Source organism: Nicotiana sylvestris, chromosome 6 (genome assembly GCF_000393655.2).
Source record: "Nicotiana sylvestris chromosome 6, ASM39365v2, whole genome shotgun sequence".
In the NCBI taxonomy this organism is placed as follows: Eukaryota; Viridiplantae; Streptophyta; class Magnoliopsida; order Solanales; family Solanaceae; genus Nicotiana; species Nicotiana sylvestris.
This window is the reverse complement of record NC_091062.1, coordinates 178,948,367-178,954,366: the sequence shown is the minus strand read 5'-3', so window position 1 is coordinate 178,954,366 and position 6,000 is coordinate 178,948,367.

Sequence of the window (6,000 nt, the reverse complement as noted above, 5' to 3'; positions counted from 1 at the left end):
CATATTATTGGTGCAGGGAACCTGAGGTTGGTAGACACCGGATAATGCTGACTGGTTTCTGATATTAGGACTGCTCTTATGCCAACTCCTTTGAAGTTTGATGCTCCATCAAAGAACATTCTCCAACCATCATAGGATTTCGCAATGTCTTCTCCTATGAAAAATACCTCTTCATCAGGAAAATATGTTTTCAGGGGTTTGTGTCCTCCATCCACGGGGTTTTCAGCAAGGTGGCCTACCAGTGCCTGTCCCTTGACCATTTTCTGAGTTACATAAACAATGTTGAACTCGCTCAACAGGATTTGCCACTTGGCTAGCTTGTCGGTGGGCATGTGCTTCTAAAAGATGTACTTCAAGGGATTCATCCTCGATATGAGATATATAGTATAGGCGCAAAAGTAATGTCTCAGCTTCTGAGCTACCCAAGTCAAAGCACAACAGGTGCGTTCCAATAGAGAATACCGGGCCTCATACGGGGTGAACTTCTTACTAAGATAATAAATGGCTTGTTCCTTTCTCCATGTTTCATCATGCTACCCCAGAACGCAAACGAAAGCTCCATCCAACATTGAAGGTAGAGTAATAAGGGTCTACCTGGCTCGGGCGTGACTAAGTCTGGTGATGTTGACAGGTACTCCTTGATTTTTTCGAAGGCCTTTTGGCAGTCATCGGTCCATTTGGTGGCGGAGTCCTTCTTTAACATCTTAAAGATTGGCTCATAGATAACTGTAGATTATGTTATGAATCGGCTGTTATAGTTAAGCCTTCCTAAGAAACTCATCACATCCTTCTTGTTCTTTAGTGGTGGTAGTTCCTAATTGGCTTTGACTTTTGATGGATCCAGTTCTATTCCTCGACGACTCATAATAAACCCAAGCAATTTCCCAGCAGGAACCTCAAATGCGCACTTTGTGGGGTTTAGTTTCAGGTTGTATCTCCACAATCTATTGAAGAACTTCCTTAGATCTTCTATGTGGTCAGTGGCCTTCTTGGATTTGATAATAACATCATCCATATATACCTCTATCTCCTTGTGTATCATATCATGGAAAATGGTAGTCATGGCCCTCATGTAGGTGGCCCCTGCATTCTTCAGGTTGAATGGCATCATCTTGTAGCAGCACACTCCCCACGGCGTAATGAAAGCCGTTTTCTCAGCATCTTCCTTGTCAATCCAGATCTGATGATAACCAATGAAGCAATCTACAAATGACTGTTGAGATCCCAGTAGTCGACACAAACTCTGACCTTTCCATCCTTCTTTGCCACTGGCACAATGTTGGCTAACCATGTCGGGTATTCTACTACCTTGAGAACCTTAGCGTTGATATGCTTGGTGACTTCTTCTTTGATTTTCAAACTCATATCAGGCTTGAACTTTCTGAGCTTTTGCTTTACCAGTGGACACATTGTATCGGTTGGCAGTTTGTGAGCCACAGTAGACGTACTCATACCAATCATGTCATCATACGACCAGGCGAATATGTTCTCATACTCTTTCAAAAATTCTGTGTATTCTTTCTTCTCTAATGGCGATAGGTGAATGCTGATTCGTGTTTCCTTAATGTTTTTTGCATCTCCTAGGTTGACAATCTCGATCTCGTCTAGGTTGGACTTAGGTCTGTTCTCAAAGTTATCAACTTCTTTGACAATCTCATTAGGTATGTCATCTTCTTCTGAATTCATATCCGTTTGTTGCGTTGTCTCATTACATGTCACAGTCATTGGTTCATCAAGACAAGTAATAGTAATGATGTATTGGTAAAGCAAGGAGAGAAAATGATAGCAATAAATATTAATTCATAAGAAAAATGCTTTTGATAAGTTGAATAACTATTTTGAACATTGGAGATCTTATTACGGGAATTAAAAAATGTGAAAAGAAAATCATTTAGTAAATAAAACAGTGAATAATGCTTGTTTTAGCCTTGCTACCTCGAGGCTCGTCGGGCTTTGGTTGTCCTGATGGTCCAATTCTTGAGATGTGCCCCTCTGCTCATAGCCTATATGGAAGGGCCTTCCTCCCCCTCCTCCTCGAGAATAACACAACAGTCCATATTACTGTCCTCTAAAAATAAGTTTTTTATTGCTGCAAGTGCTTCTTCTTCATCTGACCCATAAATAATATTGGCCTGTTGGAAGGTCTACTCCAGGTGTGGTATTAGCTGCTCTAGTGGATAGTAAGGACCGTGACATGGTGACGACTAGTTATTGAATTCTTCCCAGGTGTATTCATATCCTAAACCGAAGGTAGTGCCATATTTCTTGAGTTTTATGGGTTTAGAGATTACTTAGAGGTTTTTACCGAGCCCTTTTCCAGGTTCGTACCCACTCCAACTCAGTATACTCTCGATTTTGCTATCCTACCATTTGTCTTTGTCTATAGCGTGACCCGCTCAATATGGCGGTAAGTTTCTCCACCCAGCTTCCTTCTTCCCTCGATCGCCGGAATGGTCTGGCGACTGTATATAAGGTTGATACTGTCGCCGTGAATGATCACTTTCTGGTGATTCCATTTGAACTTTACTGCCTGATGCAGCGTTGATGCTATGACCCCGGCGGCATGAATCCATGGCCATCCCAGCAGCAAGTTGTAAGATGCTGGTACATCTATTACCTGGAAATCAACCTCGAACCAGGTTGGTCCCATCTGCAAGCATAGACTAATCTCGCCAATGGTGGACCTCTGACAACCATAGAAGGCTTTCACATTGATTGCTCCATCATTTATCTCATGCAGCCCTTTACCCAGCTTCTTGAGTGTTATCAGTGGACAAATGTTAAGACTGGAACCTCCTTCGATCAGGATTTTGGTGATGAAATAATCATCGCATTGCACGGTGATGTGTAGTGCTTTGTTGTGACCTAGCCCTTCAGGTGGCAGCTCGTCCTCATGAAAGGTGATCTTATGGCTTTCCAGCACTTGTCCTACCTTATTAGCCACTTCCTCGCTAGTGATGTTACTTGGTACGTATGCTTCATTTAGCACCTTCACAGAGCATTCTTGTGCGTCTCAGAATTTTCCAGCAAAGAGAGAATGGATATTTGTGCTGGCATCTTGTTTAACTGGTCAATGACTGAATATTCCTTGGCCTGTATTTTCCTCCAAAGGTCGTCCGGACCAGTCTCAATGAGAGGTGGCCGATTGGAGGCCTGCTTTCTTGATTTAGCTAGATGTTCAGGGGTATAAACTCTACCACTTTTGTCATATCCTATGATGCGATAGTTTCTTCAATCCTGACCTTGCATTTCCTTCTCGCCTCGGCTGTATAGTCACAAGGTATAGCATTTATATAGAATTGTGGCATGGTTGACATCGCCACTGGGACCGGTGCGGCTATCCTTACTTCGAATGAAACATGTGCCTTGGGTGGCAAGACTGCAACCTCAAATGGTGTGGGTGCATTTGCCGGAGACACGAATTCAACCTCAATTGGTACTGATGTCTTTGCGGATAGTTCTGCTTCAAACTCAAGAGGTATAGACATGTTCACCTCAGCATCCTCGGACGGTTGGATCTGGACTATGATTAGATTGAGAGTAATTGTCGGTTTCTTCGGGTCATCGCCTTCTGTGATCAACCTGATTGATCCCTCGGGATCCCAGTCATCTTCTACCTCAATCATGTGGACACTTCCACCCTTATGGTCTGGTAGAGGGTTGTTGTAGACGTTTGGAACGGATTCTTTTGCCACAATGATCTTGTTATCAATCAAGGACTGTATCTTGTCTTTCAAGGAGTGACACTCATCGATGGTGTGCCATTTCATGCCGGAGTGATATGCACAGGACTTGTTAGGGTTGACCTATTGAGAAGGATTCTCAAGGGTTGTAGCAGGGATGAGGGTGACATAACCAGCAGCTTTGAGCCTCTCATATAGTTGGTCGATAGGTTCAGCGATGGCTGTATATTATTTCGGAGGTCTGCGATCAAAATTAGGTCAGGGTCTAGGGAAATTTTGGCGTATAGGGGGTGATTGATAGTGGGATGGTTGAGCATTATAAGTTTGGTAGACATGAGCGGGTTGGAAGTATCTGGGTGAAGTAGGTTGGTATGTAGCAGGTGGAGATGATTAATAAGTTAGTAGCGGAGCTTGGTACGAGGGTGAGGGTGCTTGGTAATTTGGAGTTGGCTAGTATGTGAGTGGAGGTGTTGGGTAAGTTTGGTATTTGAGGGGAGACTTGGTCCTTTATGCAACCATCACGGCCCCTACGTCCCTTTTCTTGAAAACACCACCGGACTGTAAAGCCTTATTTGTAGCTTGCAAGGCCTCAAAATTTGTAACCATACCACTTTTAATACCTTCTTCAATTCTTTTACCTAACTTGATAATATCAGAGAACTTGTGGTTCTCAATCATCATCAGTCGTTCATAGTACTACGGGTCCTGAGCCCGGACAAAGAACTTGTTCATTTGCTCCTCTTCTAAGTCAGGTCTGACCTTAGCAGCTTCGGACCTCCAACGAGTAGCATACTCGCAAAACGTCTATGTGGGCTTCTTCTTTGAATTCTGGATATAGAACACATCTGGTGCGTTCTCTGTATTAAACCTGAATTTATCCATAAAGTCAGATGCAATGCCTATCCAATTTGACCACTTCTTGGGATCTTGGCTGATGTACCAAGATAATGCATCTCCTTTCAAACTCCTCATGAACGGCTTCATGTGGATCCTTTCATCCTTCCCTACTCCAACTAACTTGTCGCAATATGTCCTTAGATGGACCCTTGGATCACCGGTACCATCAAACATTTCGAACTTAGGAGGTTTGTACCCCTCAGGCAGTTCGAGATCATGCTGTATGCAAAGGTCCTCATAGTTCAACCCCTCAATTCCTTTGTTTCCCTCAACGCCCTGAATCCGGCTGGTCAGTTTCTTAAGTTCCTCGGCCAAGTTCCTGATAAGCAGATCCTTTTCATCAGACTCAAGTGTGCATGAGATAGGTTGGGTGGAGTATGGCATGGTCTCCACGTAGATAGAAGTGTTATGGTGGCCTGTGTATGGGTGTGTAAATGGTAGTTTGTGGAGTTCTGAGGTTCTGGGATGAGTAGCGGAGTGTTGTATGGGGTATGGCAGGTGTTACATTTTTTCTTTGGTGGAGCAGCGTGATGGTGAGGTGCAGAATGATTCTGCTGTTTTGGGATATTTTGAGGAGGGGTAGGGTTTTGAGCGTTGGGGAAGTTGATATCTTGGGTGCTGAGGGAAAATGACAGGTTTACCAGATTTCGAACCTGATCGAGCTCTTCTTGGAATTTCAATAGTTTCTGTTCAAGTTGTGACACATTCTCGTTAGGAACCCGAATACCCTGGCCATCAGTGGCCTCTACCCGTTAATCTGTGTTCTCCTTCTTGATGTTGTTTAAATCTTTCATTTTGCCTTTGTTCTTGCCTTTAATGGGACTAAGATGAGGAGTGGGTGGAGGGCCCCTGGATCTTGTGAAATAAGATGATAATGCCAGAGTGCATGAACTAACCTTTGGGGAGGGGACTAATAAGAACAAAAATAAAACAAAAGGTAATCAAGTCAGTGCGGATTATGTATTGCAATATTTAAACACATAGTGCAGCAATGTAAAGCGTGTCCTAATTTGGGAACCTCTTTGTGCCCGAGGTAGGCCTAACGACAAATAGACTTGGAGAACTTTTAATACTAAATGCCTCATTTTATTGATAAAGATAGGTGAATCCCAAAACGACACTAAATAAGCAAGAAATAAAAGCTACTAATGGCCATTGGCCTTATTACATTCATAAAGCGGAAAAGTAAATTCCTATCTATTTGGTCCCAGAAGGACCTTCCTCAGGTTGAATGCTCTCGTTGATCAAATTCTCCAACTCGTGTAGGTTGACCAGTAAAAATGCCTTTGCTAGGTGTTCTCCTTCATTTCCCTTAGCGTTCTTGCACTCATCGACTCTCTTCCTCATTTTTCCTTCCAATTCCAGCAGATTGTATTCTAGATATTCTAACTTTTTCCTAGCTTTGGCGGCCCTCTCTTTC